Below are 14821 nucleotides of genomic sequence, written 5' to 3'. Positions count from 1 at the left end.
AAAGATGATTTCACTTGGGGTATTGGTTTCAAAGTTGCAGGTTATTGGAAACTTCCATAGTGAACTCAGTCCCATAGCACCAATCAATAATTAAGGTATCATTCGTCACTAAGCATGATAGGTTTTCTTAGAAACTATTCATATCCTGACATCATTTCTCTGAAATTAACCATAAGATCCACCATCTCAACCACGTTTTCTATCACCCTCCACAAGCACACTGTAAACATTCACATTGGTCGATAGAGCTTCACCGTCATGGATTACCCAAATTTTTAGTTCACTTCACACTATTGGTATCCATAACCATTTTCTTAGGTCCAAGATCCATTCCATTTTCTTGACTTGAAGAGCAACTTCATCTCTCTCTTCTCCACTTTCTTTCTTACCATCCTCCTCCTATGCCACTATTCTTTCGGTCATGATGAATGCACCACCAAATTCTGCACTTGGCCTACCATCCATCCAAATTGCATTAGACCATCTGTGTTATCACCTTCATTTCACCAACTTCACACTGATACCAACCAATAGGCTTTTTGCCTCTGCATACACTCACCTACATTATTACGCAGAGTCTCCATGTTTATACATTCAAATTGCTTTTAAATTCTTTTGGACGGTGTACAAATATTTTTTTGGAAAAGGATTCTCACCCATATTTTTATGTCAGCTACTTGGCGTTAGTCCTTAGTTTCCCTTGGTTGGAGCTTGCTTTTTACTCACCTCACACCCACATCATTGATCACCATTTGTTCATTCATCCATTGCGATAGTCAAAACATACATAGATATCCCCTGAACATCCTTTTGATTCCAGGGGCATACAACTCAACACTCTTGTTTTGATTTCTGCCACTTGCATTATAGCTCCAGACTTGGGAAATTTTTTGTATCCCTCCTATACTGTAACCTCCTGTTATCATGCCTTTGACCCATCATGTTACAACATCTTCCTCAACTTCATAGGGATTACTTGGAATTATTTTTCGGGTGATTAAAGCTTCTTTTCTGATGACATCAACACTCATCTTGCAAAATTGAAGTGGTACCATGATTTCTCCCCACCTTTTCGAGACAGTATAAAATGATACAGTGGGAACCATCATTGCCCATTGATTTCACTAGTCTCCCTGACGTTTGACACTAGCATAATTTTTCACGTCAGAGGTGTATCATACTTTATGATCTTCACAGTTCTCTCATTTAGTCGACGACCCATCTATTCGATCTCACCTCTTTCAACAATGATTTGTATATGATGCATGGGGAACCCTATTCAAATTATTTGTCAGAGATGCCCTTGAGGACGAAAGCAATTATCTTCTACAACTAGTAGCACGTCATCCACTTCAACCCTGACTTGATATGATTTTTCTTGTATGTTTGTATATTTTAGTCATAGTCATCATAATGAGCATGGGATATGCCCTCCTCGTATAAACACTTTTGTATCAATATTTCTTCAAATCATGGTTTTCTTTTAGTTTTCACTGAATGCTTTTTTCCCTAATCATCTCCATGACAAGTCTCTCTCTCTCTCTCTCTCTCTCTCTCTAAGAAGTAGGTAACACTCATTATCAGAATATAAAAATGTGATGTATTTTGGCTATATGCTTTCCCCTAACCTCATACTTATTCAATTATTTAGCAACATTTTGATTCTCAGATAGTATTTATCTCTCTCAAATTGCAAAGACTTCCCTCAGCCAACTTAACTGTGAAAATTACAAAAAGAGATGCTTTTTCCTTCCTTTTCACTCCTGTCCTTTTTGGTTTGCAACTTCCTCTCTCTCTCTCTCTTCCATGTTCCACGAGGATAAGGATACTATATAAATTTCCTTCACCCAGGTTTCCCACACCACAACTTCATTTATTGTTAGCACAAGACAATTCATGGTTAAACAATGGTGAGGATAATTAAGGGAGTTTGGTATGGCCTGCTTCTGCAATGCCATAAGAAAACCAAACAAGCATTTAACAGGCCCTCAACAGATATGTAACTGCTTTCCACTAGCCTTCCACGACCTTTCCCTCAAAGCTTTGGATTCGTATGTCCCTCCCTTTAGCGAATCATCAATTTATTTTTCTCATAGTTTTACATATGTCTTTAACACAATTGTATTAACATGCATGTGGTGCTATGAAAATGGGCTCTTATAGCCTAAATCATTATAATTTCCTACATCTTCCACATTGTTAATTTGGAGACTATTCATGTACATATTCGTATTTTTTCTTCATTTTATATATCCTAATGTAAATTTTCGTAGTCTTTGTTTGAACAACATCTATTCAATATAAATAAATGATTTTATGTAGTGTGGCCAATAAATTGAACTTTAATCTCTTTGTTTGACTCTCTTATAGATAAAAAATATTTTTTTCAACCAAAGGTTGAGGGACAACTATGGCTTTGTCTTCAACCTAATGTATGACTAATCTCGTGCAATCACTCAAAACATCCTATTAATGATGATTCATAATGGTCCTATGGAAAATATAAATCAATTCTTTGTATAATCCTAAGGAACATCATTCATTTTTAAACCATTCCTAGGAACCTATACGTTTCCCCACAATTTTTATTAGCCATCTTAATCTTTTATAGCTTGCCATGTTTTCTTGAAGTTAAACATCTCTCCCCCTCTACATGGAAAATTTTCTATTATGACAAGTAAATCAAGCTCTAAATAATTTGACCTTTTCCAAAAAATTAATAATTCCATGGAACATGGCCCAACATCATAACTAACAACGAAATCATGCATTTATTGATTTTGAAAATTTAACTATCAAAAATCAAATCATATATTTTTGTTGTTCTTAAGATATTTAACATGCCTATTGGCCAATTGTTTTTATCTTTACATGCATCAACAAAGTCTTTGAATTTTTCCTTTTGAAATTATCATTATCGGAACCCCTTGTGGCCAATGGATTTTATCTTTCAAGGCATCAATGCACTCTTGAATCTTTTTCCCATGGGAATCCCTTGTTTCAATTTCTAACATGGAAGAGGGATTCCCATGTTTCAACTATTTTCTTAATAGAGATGAAAGTTTTAAGGATGGAAGTTTATTTTAAAGTTTAGAAATGTTGGTGAATCTTACTAGTCCCTAATATGAAAATTGTAAAATGTTTGAAAATATTTTTGTAAAAATATTTATATTTCTAATGATTTTATATTAGTATATATAAAATTTTGGCGATTTTTAAGGTAAAATAATTTTATACTGTAAAATGCGAGCAAATCATTTTTAGAAAAAATGGAAATTGGTGAATCTTTTTTTTTTTGGAAAAAAACATGGAAAATTAGCCCACTTGCGAATATTTGCCCCAAATTTTTTTCATGTAGAGGATGCCCCTATTTCAATTGTGGCTATGATTGTCTAGATATAGAGCTAAAATTGTGGAAAATAATCCTATTCACTACAATTTTGTACATTTGCTAAGTTAGCTTAGAATTGATTTTGGTTATGCACTCTAAGAATGCATGCTAAAATGAGGTTTTTTTTATTGGATTTCAAGTAATATATGGGTTAATGAAATTAATGTGATTCTCGATATCAAATATCATATAAATTAAATATTTTTTAAACAAAACACTTAAGATTTTATAACGAAAAATAAAGTTTATTAAATGAATATTTTTTTTATAAGGTACATTAACTCAAACACACACACACACACACACACATAATCTCAAGCATGACTAAGAAATATATGTATTATTATGGGAAAATAGTACACTCGTTTGTACATAGCATAAAGCACTTAGAGTCAGTAAGTAACATGTACAGAGTATACATTTTCAATTGGAAACATTGTGAAAATAAAAAATCAAAAGGTTTTCTTAAGGTTGACTTAAAAGATCAACCCTCGTGGGTGCACAAAATATAGTTATTCACTACCTAGAAACTTTTTCTTCGATAGCCATGAGGGTTGCTAGAAGCACAACCAACACCTTGGAACACGAACTTGCTTGAAAAACACTCAAGATCTTGACACAATGGGTTGACTATTTGAGCCTTGAGCCCAAAGAAGCCTTAACAACAAGAGGATGGTAGCTCTCATCTCATTTATGATGCAAACAACTTCCTTGATGAGCCAAAGGAGGGAAGGAGTGTTCAAAATTTATATAAATGCAAAAGCTTGGAGAGCCAAAGAGAAGAAGAAGTTGTGCATTGTTATGCTGCTGAAATCGCTCCAAAGCAATCTAACATACCATTGTGAGGAGAATTACACCACTTGAGAGAGTTTTCTTTGCTTCTTTAAGACAACAAGAGCTTGTAAAAGAGATTGAGAAGGGGGAATCCTTGTTGATAGCTATTGAGCATCATTGTTCAATCAACTCTTTTTAAGTGTCTTTGATATTCATTTGTAACTCTTCCACTATCAATAATCAATAAACATGATCCTTTTCCTACTCTTTTGTTGATTTTTTTTGCTTCACAAGATTTTTTTGTGTTGGTTTAGTTCAGTTTTGTTAATGCATTGTTTCCAATTAATTAAATGCTTTGTTAGTCCATGTTTAACCACTATCACCACTCATTATTTGTATATTTCCTTGTAGGAAGCAATCGGCTACAAAGAAGTTGGACTTGGGACTCATATGCTACCAAACACACCATACAATATATTGCATGAATTTGAAATGATTCATATGTCATAAACTTACAAATACTTCCAATTCAGATTTCAAGACTTGAACATGCCTACTCAACCCTAGGCTTGCATTTTTTAAGCTCTTGATATGCATTTTCCTAAATTGTTTGGGAAATAAGGACAATTTTTCTTCAAGCACAATAGATTTTAGGAGTGTAGTCATGGCACAAGGTCAAAAAAACTTAAATATAATTGAATGTAGATTTCAAATAAACTTTAAGGAAATGACAATTGCGTGCACTCTCTTTCAATGTCAAAAACATTATTGGAGGGCACTTTTCAAGTCAAACTATGTGAATTTAGAGATCAATTGAGGAAATGTAAGACAAAAGTTATGTGCCCACCATAGAAAATTATAGAACAAAGAGGATATTTTCCTTATATCATGTATGTGAAAAATTTGGCATGCATTTCGTTATGCTTTACAAACTTTGCACATTGTGTAAAAATTGGAGAACAATGTGACGTGAAAAAATATACACTCTCTAATTTTAATCATTCAATTTGGCCTAGAAATAACTCAGGTGTTTATTTTAGTGAGACAATGCAATTTTCATGAATTTCAATGAAAAATAATAAATTGTTGACTTAACAGATTATATTCCAAAAAAATGATGTAAATTTGGGGATTCTATTATTTAGATTTTGTTAAAATCATAGAACCTAGAAAAACTAAGCATCACTTTTTCAAAAGGACACTAGTATGAAACTTGACACACATTTTCTAAGCCCATACATATAGTTTTATAACTTGTTTTAACAATGGACTTGGAATTTTTGAGAAATAAATGCAAATTGTCATTTTTGGTAGATTTTTGTAAACACTAAGTGTATCAAAGGTTCTAATTTGAATGTGAAAAATAGTGTTAGTAATGCTTAAGAAATAATCATGCACATTTTAAGTGACGATTCTGTGGAAGTGTTAGAGGGAAATTTTGAAGGAAAATTGTGTGCATTTAGAGATGAACTAAGGAAATGTAAGAGACATGCTGCATGCCCAACATAGGAAAATATAAAAGAATGAGGATATTTTCCTTATATCATTCATGTATATTATTTTGCATGAATCTTTGTTAGGCTTCACAAATGTTGCACATTGTCTAAAATGTGGGATGAAATTGAGTATTGCTTTCATAAATACAAATTTTAAAGCTCATGTTGAACACATGGAAATGTAGAAAGGCGTAAAAAAAAGTAAACATCTTAAACTTGAATTACTCAATTTCACCAAGAAATAAAACTTGGGCATGCACTTTTTATGAGTCAAGGAATTTTTGTTCAATTTGAATGAAAAATACAAAAGTTGTTGACTTTCCAAATTATATGCTAGCAAAATGAGGTGAATTTAGGAATTTTGACATATGGTTATATTGAGAAACATAAAAATATACATACACTAAGTATCTTTTTAAAAAGGGCACTTATAAGAAACTTGACATGCATTTTTCTATGCTCTAGTGTGATTGATCAATTTTTTTTAGAGCCCCTCCTACCTTAGACTAGACATGGGACATCACTGGGATGTCTAGAACCTAGGTGGGTTTATTAGAACCATGTTAACCTTTAGTCCTCAATCCTTAATCATTAATTTGATTCATTTTAATCCTTTGGGCCTTATAGTCTAGGCATTCCCTAAGTTCATGAGTTTAGATGAGGTGCAAACCATTGACCTAGGTCTATGGTCAATTAGGATACCTTAATTCATGTCCATAGCTGTTAACGGGAAAAGTGTCTATTCAAAACGACCCTATCCCACTAAGGTGTGACAGTGACCTTAGAAAAAAAATAGAGAAAACTACTTTCGTATTCTTCTTTATGAACTATAAATGAAGAGGAATATGATGAACCAACCTGTGTCTTGCGCTAGTCCTTTGATCCAATCTCTCTCCTCTTTGACAGCTTCCAGCTACCTGCTCCCTTACTTGCCCAGCTTCACCAAGTTCCTATAAGATCACAGAAGAAGAAAACTACACAAAGACATGGATTTATATTCATAAATAGCTTAGGATCAGATTTAAGCTAAACATACAAATGTAACAAACATCAATGATACACAAGCATGTAGGAGAAACTCAAATAGTTTTATTGATATAACAAGAAGATCCAGGAGGAGTTACAACCGATGATTCCTGATCCAGCATCAACCTCCCAGCAAAGAATCCCCTCTTCACATCCAACAAAGCATAAATCACCCAATACTCTGATATCTATCTCAAAACCAACAACAATTCTCTGCAATGTACAAAATTCCAGCCTCTGGATCTCTGGGATGAGGGATCCATATATAGATGTATGCAAGGAATATGAGTCAGCTTATGATTTGACTAGTGGCTTCTCTCTGTCAGTTCTTACTTCCACTTGGAGACTGAGAGCCTCTTACTCATCCTTGGTCGAACTCAGTGAGGCAAGTGTCATTGGAGAAGATTCTGGAAGCTTCCATTGTCTTTCCACCTCGCGGAATGGCACTGCCATTTGTCATTTCCCGCTCAACACACCCTGGTAATGCATTTAGGTGCGTTGCAACACACCTAGCTAGTGTACTTGGGTGCTATGCAACGCAACTAGCTAGTGGAGCAGCTGAAATGATCCTGATTTGACTGATTCTGAGCAGTTTCTGGTGGAGAACTTCTGGGAGAAGCTGTAATTTGTTGACCTTGTTCCTTTAGGGGTCGGAACAACACTTTTAGGGACTTAGGATCCCTTGGTTTATGGAAATTTCATGCTTATAGCTGTAAGGCACAAAAATGTCTATAACAGTTGCCCCCTAAAGTATGAGGCCGTTTATCGGGTGAAATGCTTTATTAGGAGGATCCGAAGTTCTTTCAATGCTGGGAGGAGACCTGTAATAAGATACAATACAATACATTATCTTCATACTATTTTTCATGATCTAGCTGAGGCGGGCATTCCCATGCTCAGCTTTATAAATTCATTTTCATGTACATAGGACAGACAATCGTCTGATGGTAGACTGATGATTCTGATAGAGCCATCATCCTTTTGGTAGGATGATTATCTGTGCTGCAATGTTGTACATTTCAATGTCTTTATTTTTCCTGAATATATATCGCAGCCCGGATGGATGAAACTAGATTCAGGGTCTTCAATCTCGTCCGATCTTCACTCGAAGTACAAGTCGATCCATGTGAGAAATGTTTTGAAGTCGAACATGGAAAGACATCGCTTGATTACCAGTCAATGATGTAAACCGTTAACAAGCGCGAGAGGAATCACCGATAATGATGATGACCCTCAAGGTACTGCAGTACAATTCACGTGGTGTGAATAAAGGACTTGGCGTCGAACACCACGCAAAATCTTTCGGTCGAAGGTCATTGATGTATACCTGTCGCCGGAAGTGAGAAACTTGCCATTGAGGCATGCAAGCTTCAAAGTACTGAATGGGGTGTTCCTAGATCAACTTCTTGGATAATGAGCTGATGTCGACAAGAAGTGATCCGTCAAAGGAGGGCCTTAATGAATCCCACATCAATGACACGGAACGGAGCAAATGATTCTGATGGAGGTGAAAACGATCTGATGATATATGGTTCAGGATGGCGGTCATGAAAGAATGAAGTATAATGTATGGTAGTGGATGGGACACAGGTGACTTCTCTGGATGACTTCTCTTGAACATGTCGGCGACACTTATGTGATGGATTGGTAGCATTTACCCCAAATGTGGATGGTATGGTGTGACCATGGTGATGTGACCGGTGAATGAAACAACCCAACCCGACTCGGACGCGGAGCAGAAGTGTCATGTTCAAGAGCGACTTGCTACCAATAAAGATTCTTTGAGTTTTCTTCCCAATTTTTCCCCAGTCATTGCTGACCAGTACCTCTTTATTTTTGTCAAGCTTGAGGAGGATAACATATGCTTGTTCTATAATTTGCCCTTCGGGAAAACCCATCGCTATGTTTTAACGAGCCTAGCGATAGTGAAACTCGTTCTCGTCTAAAGACAAGTTTGTCGCTATTAATCTTTTTAACGAGTTTAACGACAAAGATAATTCGGTCCTTTTCATTTTTAGAGAGTCTGAAAAGGTACGTAAAGGTAACTCCAAAATTCCTTTTTCGTCATCTAATCCCTTAAGTCCGAAAAAGTATAAAACAATACAAAAGGGATGAATTTTCGATAGTTTTAACGAGCCGAACAAAACAAGCACTCGATCTTTTTGTGTAATAATCCCTCAGGTCCAAAAAGATTAAAATCTAGAGGAGGGATATCACTTCCCGTCGCTTAACAAGCTGGAAGGCCAAAACTCGGCAATCTTTTCATATTTTACGAGTCAGTTGAAAAGAGCTTAAAGAAGACTCGTCTTTTGAGGAACGAGTGATAAAATGGGTAGCAGCTGATTCCAGGTAAGGGTTGGAATTTTCCAATCACGGCAGTGTCACAAGGATGGCTAGTAAAATCACTCTTCGCAGCTGTTCCTCAAAATGGGTAAACAATCAAATGGAGGTGAATGATCAGCCAATGGAAAAGTGGAGGTGACGGTGCAAACACAACCAAGGCTTTAATGGCTGATATGCTACATTCACGGTAGTTATTTACCGGGGAATAGTTCATTTTTTAACGAGCTTAAACGCGGGTGGAAACATTTGCTCATGTCTTATGTTTATTTTTTAACGAGCTTGAACTATGTGCTAAAACTGCTCGATTAATCCAGTCATATGATAAGAAATTCTCATATAAAAATGGCAATTTTTAGATTTTTGCCCCACATCCTTTCTTTATGCAAGTTAGGTGATGGCTAATCCTACGAGTTTAAAGGGTTAGAGGTCCTAAAAATAAAAAAAAAAAAATAGCCGCCCCTCGCTTGCACTCCAAAAGGTTTGCATGCCCCCAGGTATAAAATATGGTTTCAAAGTTACCCCTCAATTTGCAGACAAAACATTTGTTTTATCAGGAAAGGCCTACCTCTTACAGGTTACCCAAAGATTGTTCTATTCGCGGTGCAAACAAAACACTTCTTCGGCGATGTCTACCGAGATAAACAAAGGTGAGCGACGACGTCTGCCAACTCACATAACTTTGACAAGAGAATCTTATTCTAGAATAACCCCTCTTCCACCGACGGACGGGGTACAGACTAGTCATATTCTCCCGCGGAAACCTACCCTATATCCGAAGTTTTCCTGCCGAAGCAGACCAGGACGCATGCCCCCTAGGTTTCAGTCATATCCCTTCGAATTACTCGCGCTCATCAGGAGGACGGACTGGGGATTGAGACATTTCTTGCGTGAAGAGACCATTTAGGGATGGTATATGACTATTTGCTATGCGTGATTCGGGAAATGAAAGCTGGTCCACGAGCTTGACCACTCTTCCTTCGTGCGGAAAACACATTACTCTAAAGAGTGAGGAGACGATGGCTCCCATGCAATAAATATAGTCTCGTCCAAGGAGTAGATTATAATCCAAGGGTCCTTGAACTACCATTACGTTCATGCGAACTGTCTTCCTTCTCAATGTTATGGGCACATCGGGAAGGATCCCTAAAGGTCGACTGGTTCCTTTATCAAAGCCTGTCAGATTTCTCATCTCAGGCAACAACGATGGCGAACCAAGCGCTTTCCAAGCAACAGAGGAAAGGATACTCACAGAAGCCCCCTCATCTATGATGGTACCAGCCATGACCATTCTATATATTTGAACGAAAATTCGGAATGGTATGCTTGCTGGTAAACGGGGTCTGCCTAGTTGATTCCGGTCGAAGGAGACAACTAGGTTGCTTGGAGGTGGGACCAAGTAGACGGCCGGGTATGGCTCTGACAAACTTCCCTCCTGCAGTAAGGGAATGGGTATATTGCCCCCATGTTCGTCGGAGTCTGTGCTGATGAAGAGAATTTGGACGGTGTCATCTTTGTTCTCTTCAGTGACTCTATCATCCGAAGATAAAACCTCTGAAGGCAAGACCGAGTCAACTGCCGCCTCGACCTTTTGACTTTCGTCTGGTATGGATTCAGCTGGTTAATCTTCAATGATAGGCGCTTCAGCCGACCACTTGAGCGGGCCAGCTGGATTCTCAACTAGCGACGGACTCGGCAAGAGTTTTTTATATCCAGGAGGAAGTCGTAACGGTGAAACCGGACGATCATCCAAAACTCTTTTAGCTTCGTCTAAGAAGGGACAATGGTGGACGGCATGATTGCCTTCGCATAGTTTACAAGGAAATTTAGCTTTCCCTTTTTGTCCTGGGGCTTCACTTTCACTAGTTGACGGTGTGCTTTCAACATGATCACCAGAGGTTGATGACACCGGATTGTGCAAACGAGGAGACCAGTCTCTTAGTATCCAAGGGATGCAAGGAAAATCTCTGTGAAAGTGGTCTCCTTTGCAAATGACACATGGCGATTTAGGCCTGGTCGATGCAGTGTGTGGATTTTCGTTAGACGACACTCGTTTTCCCCCATTCGCCTTTCGCCTTCTTTTCCTTCTTTTTCTTCTTCTTTTCCTTCTTCTCATTAGGAACTTGACTTTTGGCTTTGCCAGCCCCATCAAGCGAAGAGGAAGGAGGAGAGGAAGAATTAGAGGAAGTAGAAGGCTGGTGGGCAACTCTGGACTCGTCTGGTTGCTGATTCGATTGTTCAGGAATAGTGGTGTTCTGAACGACATTGGTTGAGAAGAGCCATACTGGCAAGCCAATTATCAGTCCTGGAAGCGACAATGTGGCCATATGGGGTGCACCAACATCTCCCCAAGAGGAGAAGGGACTAGGATTTCCACCAAGGGGAATTCCTTGGTTGGTAGACTCCATTTTCTCAACCTAAGATCAACGTAGGAAAAGGGTATGAATATTCAGTTTAAAATAAATTTTTAGACACTTTGACACAACTTGTTTTTTCAATTTTTAAGAGTCGAGAAAAAACAAAAGATGACTCTAGTCTCCTTCGATTTTTAATGAGCTTGAAGTGACAAGTGCTTAGATGGACCTTTTCCGTTAAGGAGTCTGAAAAGGAACGAAAGGGACTGCTCTGGAGATCTAGGTAGAGGGAGTACCAAACCAATCGCAAAACTGTAGAATACTTTTTACGGTACGGTAGTCGATCTTCCCGAATGCTGTGTTTGGTGCATTGCGATCAGTGGGGCGGCCGACACGGCTTCCTATGGATAAAAGGTTTTAAGCCTATAGGGGTCTCCCAATATATACTCGACGATACGTGGGAGCACGAGTCCGTACTGGCACTTATCGTCTCAAAGTGGAGGAATCACCCAACCATCAGTGAGGACAACAGTTACCAGGCTTTACGACGCCAGAATACGTCTCTAGCCTAGACCTCTAAATGTTGTGCGTTAAGTTCCAAAGCGTTGTTAGATTCATTCAATTTATTTTAAGTTGATCTTTCTTATGAATTTTTCCTTTTGGGTTCACCACGAGATGTAGATGTAATTCCTAAAATGCAATCTAAAGATGATAAGCAAACTTTTATCTCTTTTCAGCAATGAAAATCCTAGCTACAAGGGGAAAAGAAAGACACAATCTTTTCACAAAGAGCAAAGAGCACACTGTAAATGCACTTTCCTAAATGAATCCAAACAGACTGCCAATATGCAAATGCACATGTGCATGTATTTGTTTTTCACTTTCTTAATATTGATGCCTAAAAAGAAAGTTGATGTACAAATCTGAATTTGCTTTCAAGTGACAAACACAAACAAGCTTCTTTTCGAAATCAAAAGGTAGAGATGATTACGACACTTTATGATTTTGAAATAAATACTCGTTTCGACACTAGAAAGTCACAAATTCAAACCAAAGGCAAAAGTAAAAGCATAATCGATTGCCAACAGCAAATAAACTTTCTCCTAAGATCAAAATCGACAGTTACGACAGATCTAAATCAAAGGACGACAGTATGACTATTCTACTTTTGCAATGGAAAACTGTAAATGATGTAACAAACACATAAAAACATCTACAGTATTTTTATACAAAGGAGGCGGAATTAAGGCAAAGAAAAAGGGTTTTGAAACAGACACATATACTGATCACATGCTGCAAAAATCAAAGACAAAACTGAAAAAATGAAGCAAAGAACCTCAGCTGCACAAGGCTAGGCTGATCAGCGCACCTGTTACACAGAGAAACTGCATTTCAGCGCAGGTAGCCCTCTCGGGAAGTGCGTTGAAATGTAGAACCTCTTCACAGAGCCTGCGCTGGGGCAGAAACGAGAATTCTATCCGGGTTCTGGGTCATGGTTTGCAGTTTAATCTATGGTTTTTGGCCGAGTAAAAGCAATCAGTAATGCACAATCAAAGGGTAGATTTAAAGGTGGTGTAAGAGCTATCACAAAGGGCAATCAGATCATTTGTGAATCAGCTGTTCAAATCATAAACATATCCAGTGAATGGATTGAAGTAGCAGATGTCTACTTTGCATTTGTAAATGGAAAATGCAATTCGATTGCTACTTCTATGTTTATGAAACAAACAACAAGAGAAACACGAACAAACTAACTAGACACGCTCCCCAGCGGAGTCGCCATTTTGTTAACGGGAAAAGTGTCTATTCAGAACGACCCTATCCCACTAAGGTGTGACAGTGACCTTAGAAACAAACAGAGAAAACTACTTTCGTATTCTTCTTTATGAACTATAAACGAAGAGGAATAGGATGAAACAACCTGTGTCTTGCGCTAGTCCTTTGATCCAATCTCTCTCCTCTTTGACAGCTTCCAGCTACCTGCTCCCTTACTTGCCCAGCTTCACCAAGTTCCTGTAAGATCACAGAAGAAGAAAACTACACAAAGACATGGATTTATATTCATAAATAGCTTAGGATCAGATTTAAGCTAAACATACAAATGTAACAAACATCAATGATACACAAGCATGTAGGAGAAACTCAAATAGTTTTATTGATATAACAAGAAGATCCAGGAGGAGTTACAACCGATGATTCCTTATCCAGCATCAACCTCCCAGCAAAGAATCCCCTCTTCACCTCCAACAAAGCATAAATCACCCAATACTCTGATATCTATCTCAAAACCAACAACAATTCTCTGCAATGTACAAAATTCCAGCCTCTGGATCTCTGGGATGAGGGATCCATATATAGATGTATGCAAGGAATATGAGTCAGCTTATGATTTGACTAGTGGCTTCTCTCTGTCAGTTCTTGCTTCCACTTGGAGACTGAGAGCCTCTTACTCATCCTTGGTCGAACTCAGTGAGGCAAGTGTCATTGGAGAAGATTCTGGAAGCTTCCATTGTCTTTCCACCTCGCGGAATGGCACTGCCATTTGTCATTTCCCGCTCAACGCACCCTGGTAGTGCATTTAGGTGCGTTACAACGCACCTATCTAGTGTACTTGGTTGCTATGCAACGCAGCTAGCTAGTGGAGCAGCTGAAATGATCCCGATTTGATTGATTCTGAGCAGTTTCTGGTGGAGAACTTCTGGGAGAAGCTGTAATTTGTTGACCTTGTTCCTTTAGGGGTCGGAACAACACTTTTAGGGACTTAGGATCCCTTGGTTTATGGACATTTCATCTAGGATAAAATGCTTGAACCTGCTTCATCTTTTTGGATTAATCCATACTGTGGATTTCCTTAAGATGCCATTACTATGAATCTACAATTTGCATAAGAAAGGGTGATTTTTGGCCTCAAAAATCACAATACCATTATACCAAGCTCATGATACATAGTCAGAGGGTTGGTACTATAGTTCCATAAACATTCTCTTATTCCTTGAGGATGCTCCTTTGCATATTTAAACCCTTTAATCGATTCTTTGTAAAGCCTCTTTAATTATTAAGCTCGCCCAATATCGTTGAAATACCCAATTTACATGTACACACTCAAATTAGTTTTTATCTTCTTCAACCTCTCTTAATCCCTAATGTTTCTTAAACCTATCTTATTTATTACTTGTATAGGGACTTATTTAGATAACATGGTTCTATGATTATTCATTTAATTAACACATCAAAGGGTACTACCATTGGAATTCTTCCACTCATACATTAGAAGTCTTATCTATAAAACCTCAAGGGAGGTTTCATCATAATGAGGGTAATGGAGGCATCATCTACATTTCTCAATTTAGGAGATATATCATTGAATTTATTTCCATGCAATCCATGAAGCCTCTTCTCATGGCATGATAATCATCACATAACTTCACTTGTTAGGACCC

Source organism: Pinus tabuliformis, chromosome 7 (assembly GCF_031772625.1).
Source record: "Pinus tabuliformis cultivar Carrire ecotype Pingquan chromosome 7, CPIR1, whole genome shotgun sequence".
NCBI lineage: Eukaryota > Viridiplantae > Streptophyta > Pinopsida > Pinales > Pinaceae > Pinus > Pinus tabuliformis.
Note: the sequence above shows the minus strand (reverse complement) of the source record.